Source organism: Balearica regulorum, chromosome 3, assembly GCF_011004875.1.
Source record: "Balearica regulorum gibbericeps isolate bBalReg1 chromosome 3, bBalReg1.pri, whole genome shotgun sequence".
Taxonomy (NCBI): Eukaryota; Metazoa; Chordata; class Aves; order Gruiformes; family Gruidae; genus Balearica; species Balearica regulorum.
In genome coordinates, this window is record NC_046186.1 from 102,608,435 (window position 1) to 102,625,747 (window position 17,313).

At 40.5% G+C, this 17,313-nt stretch overlaps 1 protein-coding gene across 1 annotated transcript in view; it reads right to left on the reverse strand.

The window, feature by feature from the left end:
* Positions 1-11,320, reverse strand: part of PTPN14 (protein tyrosine phosphatase non-receptor type 14) — a 114,330-nt gene extending 103,010 nt beyond the window's left edge. Inside the window, exon 1 of the mRNA XM_075749245.1 lies at positions 10,848-11,320. The gene's annotated coding sequence lies outside the window, so the exon portion shown is untranslated. The remainder of the gene's footprint in view (positions 1-10,847) is intronic.
* Positions 11,321-17,313: the final 5,993 nt, after the last annotated feature.

Consider the following 17,313-nt stretch of genomic DNA (forward strand, 5'->3'; position numbering starts at 1 on the left):
TTACATCTTAAAAAGCAAAACAAAACTAAAAAAAAAAAAACCCACACCAAACATTTCAAGCTCTCCTCATTCTCTTTTCTTAATAGGCAGAGGACTTGATGCATAAAGACTTAATAAAACACTCAACACTGAGAACATCATCCAGACCAGATTCTGCACTGTTTGGTGCTCAGTCCCTTCCGCTGCAGTTAGCACTTGATACCCAGCACAATCAGTTTGTTACACTGATCAAATTCTTCTAGGTTTGACCCCTGTACACAAAGATCACCATGCATGCCAGTAAAATAACTTCACCGAGACAGCAGTGGAGGAAACCCACATTTAAGTCATCACACAAACACTTCCTATCCACACTGGTTCTCCATGAGATGAATTTAGCACCTTGCTTAAAACATGTTGTAGAGAGCAGGCCTGATGATGTCTGATGAAACCTGGTGTACAAAACATCCAACGTAGCTACCATGAAACTAGCTGGGACATCACCCTCAAGACAGCCATAGCCGCAACAGAAATATACATGAGTGAATGAATATATAGCCTGTCAAACGGCTCAGGATAAAGCAAATGAAGCACATATCAAAGCGCAGATACAAAGGTATGAAATATTGCAAAGGAGATCATTTGGCGAATGAAGGTGCCAAAACACTATACTGCCAAAACTATCTACATAAAGATCTCTGGACTGGTTTTATACTACTGTTTGATCAGATTCTTTCCTAAAAAAACACGTATTAAATGCCCAAGTACAAAAATAGAGCATCCTTAATAGAGCTGCAGAAAAATAACAATTACTGGAGCTAATGTCACATGTTTTTAATTTTTAAAATATTTTATTATTTCAAACCACTATGAAGAAAGCGACCTATCTGATTACAAAGCCAGAACCTTTTCCATTTTTCTGACAGAGACATAGACTCTTCACTGAACACTCTAGTGGACTGTCTAGAGTAATTTTAATGTGGTCCCCACAACAGAGCTACTATTCCTGAGATATTAATACAATAAATCATAGAGTTCATTATCAGGAAGGTTTCCCTAATAAACAATCTAGATTCTGCCTTAATTTTATAAAATTATTTTATTCCCTCTATTACCAAAGGGTCTTTTTCAACATGTAAGTTTTAAAAGTTATTTTATTTTCATTTCCATATTTTAACTTTTGTAAAAGGCACTCAACAAAACTAACAGGTTCTACTCTCCAAACTGCAGCTACAGCTCTCTCAGGCTGTGGCAAAAAGCCTTTTTAAGATAACCACGCACAAGTCCATTTTTTCATCCTAAGAAAATATCAGAATGATTGAGGATATCCTTCCCTGTCATTGTCATATCTTCCATCGCTCTGTTTGATTGCAACACAAAACATGAAGAGATTGAGAAATGCATTTGCCCTGATTTCATCCCAAGTAAAAAATAAATTAAATTACATTATAAATCCACACTACTTAGGAGAACAGAGAAAGCAAAATTAAGTGGTATTTAACAGTGCAGAGTGTTTTCTGAAGTTAGCTGAATGCCCCATTCATTTAACAGATTTACTTGCATGGAACTTATTGTATTACTGCAAGCTCACAGTCCTGCTACTCACAACTATTTCAGTGTATTACTCGGGGAAGGGGGGGAAGTGCAAAATTTCACAGCTGTATGCAGAGAGTTAGCAGTACTTGTCAAAGACACGTGAAGCTAATGCGAAAGTTAAGCTACATGTTAACAAACTTCTGTTGTACCACAAGCTGAAAATACAAAAGTCGGAAAGAAATCTTATATAACATCAACAGAAGTTGACATTACTGACTAACAGAACAAAATGACTAATTGTCTCCCATGTGTACCTACCCCTTGTCAGATGTTTTGACAGATCAATTAGTGCATGGGTGGCAATCTTCATATCTAAGTCAGCTTCTAGGAAAACTGTAAGAATGTATCGGTCTCTCTGGATAAACCCCTTTGTTTCTTCTGATGTACAACTGGGCCATCATTAGGCAAGGTTTAATGTTTTTTAAAAGCACATCCTACACACATTAATCATTTATGCTTTCAGCAGTGAAGAGTTCTATGCAAATATATACTACAAAAGCTCAGAGCTGTTCTGTGAGTAACTGTTTTAGGTTACTATACCAGTAACAAAGAACAAAAAGAAGAGCTAGAGCAAACCTAACACATAACAAGTAAAGAAGATCTCATAATCCTGCTGCATCCTCCTTGAACATGCCTCCCTCCATTCCAGCTCCAGGGAAATGCTCATCACTTCATAAGGTCAGGTCCTGAGGTGGAACAACTGTCCCTTAATTACTGAGCTGTAAATTTGCAGGAAATGTGCCTTCCTGAGTTTGCATATTTAAATGCACATGCTTATGACAATTTACCAATTAAACACAGAAACCAGAAAAACTTCTGAGAAATGAACCAGCTATAGAGGGCAGGCTACGACCAAAGAAACCAAGATCCTCAGATACTTGTCAGGTCTCCCCAACACACCATTTGCCTATTGCACCAAACCATTTCTTGTCCTCTTCCTTAGATTGTAATTCAAGACACATATTATGCCTTCTGCTATTTATAAAGCTCCCAGCACATTCTACTAATGCAGAAAGGAATTAAAATCATTAATCATTAAATTAAATCTAACTCAACATATCCAGCATTCTATTTATTTGAATACTTTTCTCTGCATAACATTAAGTAGTATGAAACATTAAACTGTATACCAAAGCCCTAAAATATGTAACAAGCAAAAATAACTTTCATGTTTAAATGGCAGCTTTTATTTCCAGCTTGTCAGAAAGTTATTAAAAATAAAAAAAATGGAAGTGAAATTACTAGCAATGAACATACTTAGTATTTGGATACTAAATGCTAACCTGCCTCAATAATGCTCTCCTGCAATATTTTAGTTCTGTTTTACAAACAAGACTTCCCGCTATGCACAAACACACTTTGGGGCACCAAGCTACCAAGAGGAACATGGACGCATGTAAGAAAACTTGCAAGAAAACCTGTCATTGCCTTCCTCTGTTCTCAGAAAGAGCCACAACAAAGTGGGAAGCAGCAGCACATAAGTATCAATACAGTGATTTAGCTTCCTCTGCCATCACAGATTCCCACAACACAGTCTTGGCAAAGCTGCAAGAAATCACAGGACCTTTACTCAAATATGTCTACAGGAGTTGTTTTGTTCACAAGCAGAAACTTGCCCTGTTCACCCTCCATTCGGAACATACCAGAGCTCTGAAATCTGTCAATATGTCTGCCTACCAGCAGAAGACTGCATCAGCCATGCCCTCAAGTTAGCAGCCAACTTCTTTATCTGGCAAGCTGACCAAAGCATTTTCCTAAACAGACTGCATCTTCACAACACTATGAAGAATGGAAACAGACACCAATCCTAGTCAGTAGCTCTTAAAGTATGCCAACCAAGAAAAAACAAAACAAAAAACAATGATCATTTCAGATGCCTGTTTTCCAGGACCTTTGAAATAAATTTCCATCTCCCCTAAAGCTCATCAGGGTTCTTCCTCCTGAGGCAGGTCTGTTCACATTGAGCATTTCAGAAAGCTCTTAAGGGAAAAGTCAGATTTTCTTGGAAATCTCTCTTTTCTATATTTAGGGTAGGACTTTCATAACCTGCTCCCACTGAAGGCATCAGAAGTTTTACACTTCCTCAGCACAAGGTGAATTAGGGCACTGGATATATTGCTTTTCCCTATTCTCTCCCTCTGACATGGTAAACAACAGGCACAAAGTTTTGTGTAGAAATTCCTTTACACATCGTCTCGCTTTTAAAGCACCTGAGATAAGGACTACATATCACATACTCAAAAAATGCAGGATTTCCACTAAAAGCAGGATACAGTTTTACATTGAAAGAACAAATGAAAGTGCTGAGGGAAGGGGTCGAAATGAAAATGGCATGTAGCGGTAGACATCAAAAATGGGATCTGGCTTCTATTAGTTGAATCTCTGATTGGCAAAGTCTCCTGATTTTGCCCAGGCTTGTCCAAAAACCTAGCTTAATCATCATCATCAATAAAAAGCTAAAGGCATTTTATCTACAAGGTAGTGAATGCCTCCTCTCAAAAGAGGGAGTTCCATGATAAGAGCTAATCTAAAAAACCTGAGGAATGCAAACTATTTTCTCAGTTGTAAAAACAAGAAAGAATTGCACAAACACAAGTTAAAACAACTACTGGTAACCTCGCGCTTCTACTACACAGCCAACTTCTCCTGGGCTAAGGCCCTACCCAGTGTCCTTCAGATAGCTATGCTTGGAATTGAGCCCAATGTTCCAAGGATGGAGTCCCAAAAGAGGGCATCACTTTTTTGCATCTTCACAAATGAGGGCCTTCCCATTAATGTTATTTTCTGTGTTCAGAAAAGCTGTGCAAGGCTACCTTCAAAATAGCTTTAGCCTTTTCAACGGGGAAGTCAGAAAATCAGTCCACATTTTATTTTGTAGATAGCTGCCAGGCAGCCTGTAAGACAGCTCATTCTGGTTGGTCAGAACACCTAAAAGTTGCAAAACACTTTGCTTTTTATACCTTGGGTTACAGTATAGCCTTCTGAAACTTCTACAGACAAAGCTTAACTGTATTATACCCTACATACGCTAATCTGTTAAGATGAGGCGTTATTACATCAGTCACGGTGCCTATCACTAAATCAATTTTTCCCACTTCCTCTTCTGCAACAGGTTAACATTTACAGTCTATAGATGTGCAAGAATTCCATGGTGTTGGTATGCTATATGTTCTTTGAAATACCCTCTAAGTTACAGAGGATCTAGTTACCTCCAGAAACTGGTTCATCTATCTGTCATAGTCAGACACACAAACTATCATTCTGTTACAAAAATATTTGTATCAACTACACAAATTACAAAATACTCCTTGTCCATTAAAACACATACTAGAAATCATTGATCATCATAACCAAATTGATTAATAATAGATACCAATGCTAACTGCCTTTTAAATGAAGTCTAATCATAATTCCTGTTCTTCTATGAGCCAGTCCAGGCCGCAGCAGAGCATGTCTCAGTAAATTAAAACATCAAACTTTATTGTGTTAAAGAGTTGAAGCCCAAGTTAGAAAGCTTGAACATACAGAAAAAAGAAATCTTTCTATTCCACCACTATTTAATTAAAGCCACCATCATTCACAGTACAATACAGAAAATTCAATTGCCACTGTGGGTCAAATCATCAGCCCGATACCCTGTTTCTAACTGCAGCTTACCAGAAGAAAAGATATGAAATATCACAGCAGACACCAACAGCATGATCTGTCCTAAGGTAAATTTCTTAATCTCTGTCAGATACTGTTGATTTATGCCCTAGAGCATCACAGTTAACATCCCTTCAGCTGTAGCTGTGACTATTCTTCCCGACCATAGGAACCATTCACTTTTCTTTTTCATCCTACCAGGACCTTGGTTTATATGCTCTCCTTTGGCTGTAAGTATTACAATCACTTGTGTTTTTTAAAACATAGTGATTTTAGGGGTAGTATATACATGTGTCTTTCAAACTACTCCCTATAACTAGTCATTGTATCAAAGGGTAATGGAATTGTTACTTATTAATGGCCAAACATTATTTTGCACGTATATACCCTACCTCCTCTAATTGACATCCTTAAAACAAAGCTTCACTAATATTTTCAGTTCAACTTCATCTGAATATTTTCCAGTCTCTCTTCTTTGATGGGAGATCACAAATTGATTATTCCAGGTGAATATGAACACCAGTTTAATAATGTTCTTTGTGTTATTAACACACTATTGCGTGACTGTGGCATTATTTTTTTCTGCCCAATGCTAAGCATTAAGGAGATGCACAAGTTCAAATAAAACACTGTTGAAATCTTTCTCCTCACCTTAATACAGTTAATTTACAATCCACTAACATGAACAAGTAATTTGATTATTCCCTCTAACATGCATATTCTTGAATTTATCAACATCATCTGCTATGCTTCCCTTTTACCCAGCTTTCTTGGATTCCCTTTACAATTTCTCAGTCTTCTTCAATCTTGCCTAATCCAAATACTTTTGCATCATTAGCAAGTTTTGGCACACCATCATTCATCTAGTTTATTAGATCACCAACATACATGTTTCACCACCCTCTTTTCAGAGTTGTTTCTACATCACATGGTAATTTAAGGTTTACATTGTTACCGACGCACACACACAAAAGTATTCTTAGTCATAAGAAAAAGTACACTTTTTGAGAACTAGAAAGTAGAATTGTAGTTTCCAAAAGACTTGCTCGGTGTTGAGCAAAGCTCAGTACCTAAACTCTTCACGTGAGCAGAACACAAGACTGTCACAATGACTACAGGACATCAGAGGGGGGCTGTGGGTGGGTGTTCTCTTCTTCCCAGGACATCATCCATCTAACATGTGACATACCTGACTCTCTTCAGAAAAATCCTTTGGTTGGAAAACCTTCTTAATGTTAGCTGAATTTATGCTTAATTAATGCTAAGTTTAAGTCCCTCAGGTATTTTCAGAAGTTCCTCGTATATAGTTGACTATAATATGTACAACTGCTTATTAGGGCAGCAATAATAGGGGGAAAATTTATAATATTTTAAAACAATGTTCCTTTTACATGCTTTGTGTTGCATCATAGTCTTGTGTCCTTAATTCCAGGTGGCACTTTTAGCATTGATTTGTTGACCTCGATAAACACTTTAAAGAGTAATCTTACATGATGGCACTTTTAGCATTAATTTGCTGACCTTGAAAAGTACTGTAAAGAGCAATCTTAAAGCCTTCTTTACTTTCCACTGCGTCTAAAGCTAAAAATACCAACGAACATTGTTCAGAAGGGAAGGCATTGCATTTGCATAGTTACATTATCTTTATTTGACTACAATCTAATCTTTCCAATTCACTAAAACTGAGCCAAATTCCATTATATTATGCATGGACATTGAAAGTTGAAGACAATGAAATTAAAATGCTCCTAATCCTTTAAACATTCACATGAAGTCATCCTTGAACTCAGCAAGTTTGCTTTAAAAATGTATTCCATTATACATTAACAAGTAAAAACCAACAGATTTAGCTAGTGAAAATCATTCTCATTAATTCAAATGAACAATAGCTCAAAGTGTGCTATCTTAAAGGAATCAGTAAAACCAATACTGAGATTTCTTGCCTACAAAAGCATCAACTGTGAATAAACAGATTAAAATTACCTAAAGGTTTATTTAAACAGAAGAGGTACAAGCAGAAGAAAAGGATAACGTGTACGCATTTAACAAGGAAAGCCAAATCTGATTTTCATCCAAAAAATAATAACGTCAAAACCAATTTTGATTCCTCATATATTTAAGATAAGCTGTACGTTGTTACATCTTTTAGCTTAAAAATTTTCAGCAAGCTCAAATTTTGCATTGTGGTTGCTTATTATTACAAAACTATCCAGAAGTTTCAATCAGAAGCTCCATTTTGTCAGGTAGCTTTACAGTGAAAGAAAATAAACAATCCCCAAAGACCGGATAGTCAAGCCCAATACTATCAAGAGACAGGAAAAAAGAAAATAGCGATCCCAATAATGCACACAACCCAAAAATAAAGGTGTAGTGTTACTGCCTCAAAATCACACTATTTCACAAAAGAGATGAAGACCAAGTCAACAAAACTCCCATAACCTGATAGAGCACCTAAATGTCAGTTTTGGGACACTTGGACATTAAACTCATCGATTCTTTCACACTCCAGAGTTCTCACTGCCTCCTACAGCCCAGAGGAAAGGGGAAGAGTCATGGATGGCAGTTCCTGTTCCTGGGGCTATTTCCACATTTGAGAGGAACCCTATTTCTTCAGAGCGTGTGAGATGTCTCCTCACAGATCACCTCTTCAGCTCCAAATGCACAGTAAGCCAGAAGGCCTTAAGCAGAAGATGGGCACCCCACAGGACAGGCTACAGTCGCTCTGGACACAGACTGGATCTCGCACAACCAGAAGCAGCTACAAATGCCCACTGAGTTTTGAGTCTCCTGCACTAGGCGCAGGAGGATAGGGGCTAGACAGTGGAACCAAAATCATACTTTTATCGTGATCTTGGACTTCAGCTCAAGTCTACCTTAGTTCTTTTAGGATCTAGTCTTTAATTTTTTTTTAGTGGTTTTTTTTTTTTTTAAATATAAGAGATGGAGACAACAGCTTTCACAGCATGTCTGAATAGAGAACCAGTAGATAGAAAAAACAGAAGTAGACCTTTTCACATAAAATTTCAGAGAATCTTGTGCACAGGCATACTCTTCACAGGAGGAACATCTACAAGGTAATGGTTTGTTTTCAAAGATCAGGAGCTGTTCCAGTGGAACTCCACAAAGTGTAATAGGCCAAGGCAGACTGCACTTCACAGTGGACTTAAACGTAAAAAAAGACTTCTATGGCATCTGCTCAGCATAAAAATTAAGCCTTTATTTGAAATCTTCTTGTAATTGAGCTGGATAGACATGCATAAATACATTGCATACTAAGTATTATAGCCTGGCTCCTGCAAAGACTTGTATACATGTTTATTATTATGTATATAAAAGAAACTCCGTGGTTTCAAAAGCGTTATTCATGAATGTGAATTTAAGCACATGAGTGGGTCTTTGCAGGACTAGGACCCACACGCTACTGGGCAGTACTGCCTGCTGAAAATTTTTTACCTTTTGTATACTACCAGCAGTTTATAAAACCCCCTCAGCTGACTAACCCTTGCAACAGGGAAAGACCTGCTTCCAGCTGAGGAGCTGGAATTCAAGTACACTTTTCACGCTGCATATATCTATGCTAAACTTAAATCCAGATTAAAATGAGCTACTTAAGTAACATTTAATCAAACACAGCCTCGCTGGATATGAAGACAAACAGAATCAAGAGCAGCCCCTCTGGCTGTAGTGGTGCCAAACAAACATAGAAAAAGGAAACCATAGATTTACCAGAAGTACATAGACAACTTTTTTTTTTTTTTTTAATATTAAACACTTTCTCCAACAGTGGAGGAACCACTTGTGGCCAAGTCAATTTGCTAAGTGCACAAAAGCAGATGTATTTCATACACAGCCATTCCATACCTAAGTTACAATAACTGACTCATGGGCTTCTGCTGGACAAGAATGACCAGGAAAAAAGTCAGTCATTAGTACTAACACTGGTTGCTAGTTAACCCTCATGAACAACACTGCACCAAAGCTACTTTTGCTACTATTACAGAAACATTTAAAAGACACGTTTAAAACTGTAAATATAATGTACATACAAAAGCTCAGTTTGCTCAGTACTGAGATCAGTCCTGCAGTCCTCGCTCTGGCCTTGATCTGCACCACTAGATCCTCTGAGGTTGCATTGAGTCAGTCGTGCTTTCGAGCTTCTCACACACAAATGCAGTGGCAGAGTTGACGGCCACAAGCTCTGCCACAGATTTTGGGGACTACCTTTTAGCTGATGGGCTGTGCTTCAAACCGTAGGTTTGCAAAGCTCCCAAGTTTTCTATCATGACCCATAAGATACACACAAGTGCCCTCTGCCTGTAAGCAACTCTGGCACAGCCTCTTAAAGAAACAAAAAAGTTCAAGAAAGTACTGCCAATAACAGAACAGGGCCTAAAGCTTATTTGCATTACTATAATATCAACACACGCTTTATTTTACACCATGTAACAAGTAGATGTCAGCTACAGACCCCCCAGAGGGCAAGAGCAAAAGCTGTATAATCTGTATTTTGTCACTCATATTTGATAGGACATTCTCAGCTGGATAACCAGAGAGCAGTCCCTGCTGGGACTGCCTCTCCTCTCCCCAAAACGACCTGACTATCTTCTCTCATAATATAGAAGTTGGCAGGTGGTGACTTGTGATTTGGGGGGAGCCATTTTATAGGTATATTTTTCCAAACTCTAAAGAACTTCGGTATATAACAGTGCTTTCATAATAACCAAACCCAGTAGTGATTACCTGCATGAAGCTTAATAAAAAAAAAAGAACTGGCTTCTAGTAAAAGTATTTCAAGGTATGTGCCAAAAGTTACAGTAAACTTTTTGGGCAACACACACTGAATCTAAGCCTTTACCGGTCACTGTTCCCACCTTGTTAAAGTTACAAACAGCCAAAGAGATGCTTATAATGGCAACATATGATTATTTTGTGCAAAGCAGAGATAAAACGTTCTCTATAGGAAAGCTCCAGCACACATTATATCCACATACCACACATACATTATGTAACGCTTGTCCCAAACACACTCCAATAAAGAGAGCTAGTTTGAGATCTTAAAAATTCATTGACTTTGCCACATCAGAAATGAGAGCAGATGTCATTCTTCCCTGCCTCGCTGCGATCTCTTCTGCATAACTCGGCGTTACATATTTGCCGAAGACGAACGGCCAGTTTAGGCTTGACTGTAACTAACAAAGAACAAGGTAAACCCCTGGGCGGGGGGAAGACAAACACAGGCATGCCGCGGTGTAAATACGAGCAGCCCAGGAGAGAGCCCTTTCCTAGCTATTTACAAATACCTCTTGATTATACAAATGCCATGTTATCTGAGCGTCTAGCAGATTAAATTCACAGGCTGGATCGACTGTCCGAGACTCCTTTATCGCAGGTCACTGCCTGGCATTTGCAATCCAAGCTTTGCTATTTTCCTCATTTACAAACAGCAGCGTATACGTCGCTGAGCTGTAATTGCACATTGCAGAGCATAAGGAGCCTTACACAAATATTGCCTATCGCACACACGGAGTAAAAGGCGTAACTCAGATTGTTTCAAAGTCAGCGCGGGCGGATGATAGGCGCGGGGACGCGCCCCAGCCCAAACTCGAGCAAACTCGGCGGCTCCTTACCTGCTCGGCGGCCGCCCGGGCAGCGCGGCGGCTCCGGCTTTGTGCGCTCCCGTGGGAGGCGGCTGTCCCGGCCCGGAAGACGGCGGCTGCCGGCGGGACCCGAAGCGGGCTGGGAGCGCGGCGGGCCGCTCCCCGGGGGCGGTGGGGAGGGAGACCCGCTCCCGCCGCCCCGGCCCGGCCACCGCGGGGAATTTCGGCGGGGTGGCCGGGAGCTGGGGCCGCCGGTGGCGGCGCGGGGGGCCGAGGCGCCCTGAGCTCCTGCTGCCGCCCGCGGGGTGCGGGAAGGAGGGAGGCAGGGCGGGAGGGAGGGGACTGGTGTCCCGCGGGGGCGAGCGGGGCCGGCGGGCGGGCGGGCGGGCGAGCCGGAGGCGGCGGGGCCGGGGCTGGGCTGGGGCCGGGGCGGCGCGGGGAGTCACGGCCCAGGAATGCCAGGAATGTGGGGCGGCCGCTGCGGCCCGGAGACGTCGGGGACGCGACTTGGGATTTCTTTTCTCTTTCTCTATGTTTTTCTTTCTTTTCTTTTTTTTTTTTTTTTTTAAACTGTTCCCCCCTCCCCAAGGAAGGAGGAGGGCTGAAACCCACCCCGCGGAGGAGGGAAAAGGAGAGAGGAAGAGGAGGGCACAGGCTCCTGCCAATCCGGGCGGGTGCCGGCTGCAGCCCTCCCGAGGAGGGCAGAGCTGCCCGGCGTTGGGTGCTTTCCTCTTCTCCCCCGTCCCGTCCGCTCCCGCCTCCCCGCCGGGGGGAACCGGCCCTTTCCCCGCCCCTCCCGCCGCGCGTGTCGGCGCGGGGCCCGGGCCGGCCGCGACCCGCTGTTGGGCTCCGCGCACGTGTCGGCCCGGCCCGGCCCGCGGCGGGCGGGAGGGAGCCGCGCGGGGGCGAGCCCAGCGCCCGGCGGGGCAGCGCGGCCGGGAAGGAGGCGCGGCGGTAGCCCGGGGCTGGGGGGGAGCACCCCCAGAAGGACTCGGGGTGGGACGGAGTGCGTAGGGAGCGGCGCTAAGGCAGGCTTTGCACGCGTGGGCCTTGAAGCTCCCGCGTTCCCCCTTCCAGCCCTCCTATACGTGGGCAGGGTGCCACCCTGCTTCCCTGTCCCCCCTCATCTGCCCTTCTGTAACCCCCATCAGTCTCCCTCAGTATTGCCTTACAGCATCGATTCTTCTCCAGCCCTCCCTAACTTCACTCCTCCTGCTTTCCCCGTTTTAGCCTCTTTCCCCATTTTAGCCCTTTTTGTCTCCCACTCACCGTGTGATCCTTGCTTCTAGAAGGGTGGTTATCCCTGCACCTCCAGCTGCACGGAAGGCTGCTGCAGGACATGCGATGGAAAAACAGTCCTGGTGCTGCCGTTGCGCACGTGCCTCGCTGGAAAGCAAACGGGAGAAAACCTGAAGTTATTTTGAAATGCGGCGGTTGGTAACTACGTGAAATGCCCAGGATGCCTGGTGCTTGGCAGATGTGATGTCTGCTGTAAGAAAGAGAAGGGCCAGAGAGGGCACCACGCTCTAGGAAGCAAGGAGTACCATCACGAAGGCTGGGGCTACCAAGAGGTGTTGAATGGATCACACCAGGCTTAAGAAGGGTGTGAGTATTAGAAATGATGCGTACATGCTCTTGCCCATCATAGTTGATGGGCAATTTGCAAAATTATTTTTGCTTTAGACTACATTTAGTTAAAATTATACACGTTTTTAAAAGTGTATTCTGAAAAGAAGTACTTTTAGTACTTCTGGTACCAGTGGGTGCCTGCAGAAATGTTGAAGGGAGGTGTCCCTTTAAAACTGACACCAGAACTTAAGGACTCTTACAAACAGGGGAAGTTGTGAAAAATAAATGAGAATTGATACTATTTTTGAGTTGCTGTTTTGTTACTTGTACACCTTACTGAAGGAGTACGTGAGCAGATTCATTGGAGTCAGGATTACTCAGATTAATAATGGTAAGACGATCAGGAGCTGAGAGAGGGAAGAAATAGCACAGATTCTTGATTTGATAGATAACTAATTGTATTTAAATACTGTATGTGGAATCACAGACCTATGCCTTACCTCTGGCATAATAATATTATAATTACATTTTGCAAGGAAAGTCCTTTTCATCTGAGACTCTCAAACAGTTTACAAACACCACACCTTAATGAAGTAAGTAATTATCCCTATTTTACAGATGGCTACACAGAGGCACTAAGAAGTGACACGATTTAAGATTTTAACTTGAGTTATACTTGACCATGTGTAGATACAGAGCTTTGAGTAACAATCTGGAAAAAAACATCAGGTGTCAGAATGAGATGATAAGATGGATCATAGAGCCGCTGTGCTCTGAATTTATACAGTTCAGCTTTATGCCAGAAAACAGCTTTCCCCTACTGAGTGGAAAGTGGCACGTGAGGGTAGCGTGCAGCAAAACTAGGGTTTAACTTGTCAGATTCCTGTCAGGTTCTCCCTGTGCTGGGGCAGGTGTAAGGATGTTGGTTTTAAGACAATAAATATTGTGTTTTGCATCTGTGCCTCAAGGTGGTGTGCTGGCTACCTTAAGTCTTTTAGTTGGTTTGCCACACTGGTCACTTTCACTTTTATAGGTGTCTCTGCATTTCAAGAAAACTTATTTAATGACTGTAACTGCAAACAAAATAATGTTGCATGAAACATGCTGACAGATAAAGGTTTTGGAAGGGAGATTTTATGTGTTGGCTACCTGCAGTGTGGCATCCCCCAGAAGAAATAAAACCAGCTAGAATAAATAAAATCAGACTACTTGTCAGCAAGAGCTTTCACTAAAAGGTCAGCTCAACAAACTGCAAAATGAAATGTGTTACAAAATTTTCCAACCAGAGAAGCTCCTGAAACTGGGGATGGTGAAGACCAGACTTTTTCATGAGATTACTTAATGCAGTGATTAATGTCTGTATTACTGTCACAGATTGTAGCAGTAGGTGCTTTGGAAATCCCAAACTTCCCAGAGATTATAGCCTGTTACTGCAAAGAGTCTTCCATAAGGAGATTTGTTGTGTTGGTGCTACAACTGCTTTCCAGGACCACTGAAACCTGGAATCTTTACATACATCTTTGTTCCCCAAGAGCTGCCAGGAGTATGTGACCCTTGGATTAAAACTGACAGCTCCTACCCGCTATGCGGGGAGTGGTTTCATAAAATACTAAAACTAGATTAGATGTTCCTCACGCTGTTTCAAAAATGTGATGTTAAAATGATACAAATCACTGATTTGGTTCCAAACCCATGTGCTGGTTCAAATTTGTTCAGAAAACTTTGATGGTTAATCTTCTGTCAATTATATGTAGGCTGGATTATGCATTATCTTTCTATGCTGCTAGGGAATCATGTTACAGCATTTTTTTCTTTTTTAAAAGGTGACAACTCTAAATTATATTTAGAGAGTTTATGGACTTGCTGTAATGATTTATGGAATTTCCCTCTTAAATATTCCCTCTGCTCTGGTATAAGTTAATTTTTATACTGTTTTCTTCTGCAGTTTCATCAGGATCATTATATTAAGATGCTCTGCAAAATAGTAGAGTAGATGGGAAATAATTTACTGATATAGGACTGTTCCTCAGTTACCTTAGCTACCAGTCTTTGGTCTGATCTTGGGCATGTAGCAGCACATCCCAGTGTCTTTGTTTTCTTCTCCAAAAATTGAGATGATAGTGATCTTAAGAATGTCCTTTATGATTTGGAGATGAAAGCATTGTATAGGAGAATTTTTTTTTTTTTTCCAAATTGTGGATTTGACAGGCCTGAGTGTTATCTCAAAACTCTGGTGAAAATGAAAGCCCAGCGCCATTCAGCTTGACCAAATGGTTAACTATCAGCAGAGGGAAACTGATTTTATCTGGGTCAAAATACAGTAGATGTTTATAATGTCAGTGTTATCTGAAGCTATGTGCAATGAATTTTGAAGTGTCTTAGCACCTTGCTAGCAAGACCTATATTAAACATATTTTGAATGTGTTTTAACAGAGGCTGAAGTAATTCTAGAGTCTTGTTATAACATGGAAAAATCTCAGTCCTCGTTGGTTGGTGAAACCATGTCATAACCTGTTTCATATAAAACTGTCTTTAAACTGTGCTTAAGCAACAGCTGGTGGTTTCTCCTGTGAACAGCAGATGATGTTTAATTAGTCTTACAGTCATCTACATTACAATCAAATCAAAGAATGCAATTGCAACACATTCCTGATTTGTATTTTAAATGTGACCCTAACTGTATTCCTAAAATCTCTGTCATATACTGCAGTTGGGTACGCGGACCTGACTGTAACGCAAGCAGAAAGTTGGTGCGCTAGCAGAAATTCCCATTCCTAAAATCATATACATTCTTTATAAATTGATACTTTTAATGTTTGAAGGTTACCACAAGCAAGAAAAAAAAAAAAAAAGGTTTACTTCTCTAGTATTCTGTGCTCTCATTAATTATTCCATTTAATAGTGCTTCTCAGAATCATCTCTTAGAAAAGGAATTTGGATTACACAATCTCAGAAAACAAACCTGTTGCCACCAAGCATGAGCTAACATGTTATAGTACTCTATGGCTTATCACAAGTAAGCCAGCACCCAGTTTTGCAGACCAGAAAAAGTCTTGTTTGATTATCTGTGCAAATAAACTATGCTGTGTTGAATATTCTAGTTTGCCTAGAGTTGTATTCTGCCTGAGGACTTAATACCTGTGCCCCTTTTCAGCTCTTCAGTAAGAGTTGTAAAATGAAAAACTTCTTAGCATTTGTGAGTCAAGTAGTGAACTTTTGATTCCATGGTTCTAAGTACTCCAAATGGGATTAGATGGGCAATAGACCTTTCTGTGCTGTCCAAGCTAGAAGAGTCTAATGACAGTATTAATAACATTTTCCCAGTTTGTATGGATTACAATTTGGATACTTTTAAATGTGTCATTTAGCATTGTTAGGTCTTCAGATTTCTGAAATCAGTGGTTTCCTGAGCAAAAAAAAAAAAACAAACAACAAACCCAAACAAACAAATCACTAGCTTTTACAGAACTTAATTCAGCTAATTTAGCAGCATTCCTAGAAGTCAGCATACACCACTGATTTGTAGATATTTTAGTGGCTGCTCATGTCTGATAATCATAATCTTTATGCATCTCAGCATGGATTTAGGTGTCTGACTGTGGGCACCCAGTTGAAAATATTTGCTTGCCACTTAGAGGTAAATGGTTTCTTGAGAAAATGTAGAGCTAATGTTATAATCTAAAATGTGGTTTTGGGACTGTCACAAACTTGTGTAACTTGAATTGAGCCATTAATGTTTGCTTATCTCTGTGAAAGGAGTGTAAGACCATGCTTGGATATGAGAGTACTATGAAACTCTGAATTTTAAGACTTTCTGAAATTAACAGTGAAGGGCACTGTGAAATAATAAAACGTCAGCTAGATGTACCTCAGCTTTTTGAAATCTGTATATTGTTTCTAATAGAGCCCTGATTCTCATTCTCACTTTTGGTTGACATTAACTCAGAGCATGTTTCCTGTTAGAGTAATTTGGGAATACTGAGAGGTATATTTAAATATTGATTATTTTCTATGCTATCATTTCCATGATACAGTAGATACCCTGGAAAGATTTTAAACACGCACAAACATTTTCCTGGAAAGGATTAATACAAAAATGGTATGAGAATTACCAATAAAACTGTTGGAATTTAGACTTGGAAGAGGTGAGGAGATCAAGTGATAGATAACCACAGTCATTAAGATGTAGAATGCAGTTGTTTCTTGCATATTTACTTATTCTATTGAATCATTTCCGTTTGTGGTTCATAACCTATGGCTGTTTGAGATGGCTTTCCCACTGCAATTGGTTGGGTGACTGAAAACTCACTCTAGAACTTGTCTGTAAAAATGGCAGAAGAAATGTTGAGGTGGTTACGATGTGTATAAGATAAGGAGGCAAACTTTTGTCTTATCTATTCAACCTTTTAACAGAAAAACACTGGAAGGTTTTAGATACAGCATTAAGATAGGTAGAGGCTAATAAGTGATTTGATTAGTTTGTCATGAGTGGTGTAGGTGATGTTCTTAATTATTTCACTGACTGATAAAAGATTTGACCAGTAGGTGAACACAGTAAGAAGCAAGTATAGATTCTCAGATAATGCCTACATCAAAGTGTGCTATATATATAGATATACATGCCATAACAAAAGAGAAACAAAGTATGAGCTCAGGGCTTTAATTTAGATAGCTCATAGGAATAGGATGTTCAAATGGAGATTAGGCATAGCAACTCCAGCCATGATAATTGATCAAGAACTTAGAAGAACAGAGAGGTCAACAAGCAAAACTTAGACTTTTGAAGGCATTCGTGCAGATGATGGCCACATACCACTTGGGAGTTGGCCTTTGAGGAGAGAGAAATTAAAAAGGCAGAGTTAAAGGTGAAAGAGGGAGGAAATTATTGAAGGTAAACCAAAGAAAAAACAGATCTAAGAGTCCTTAC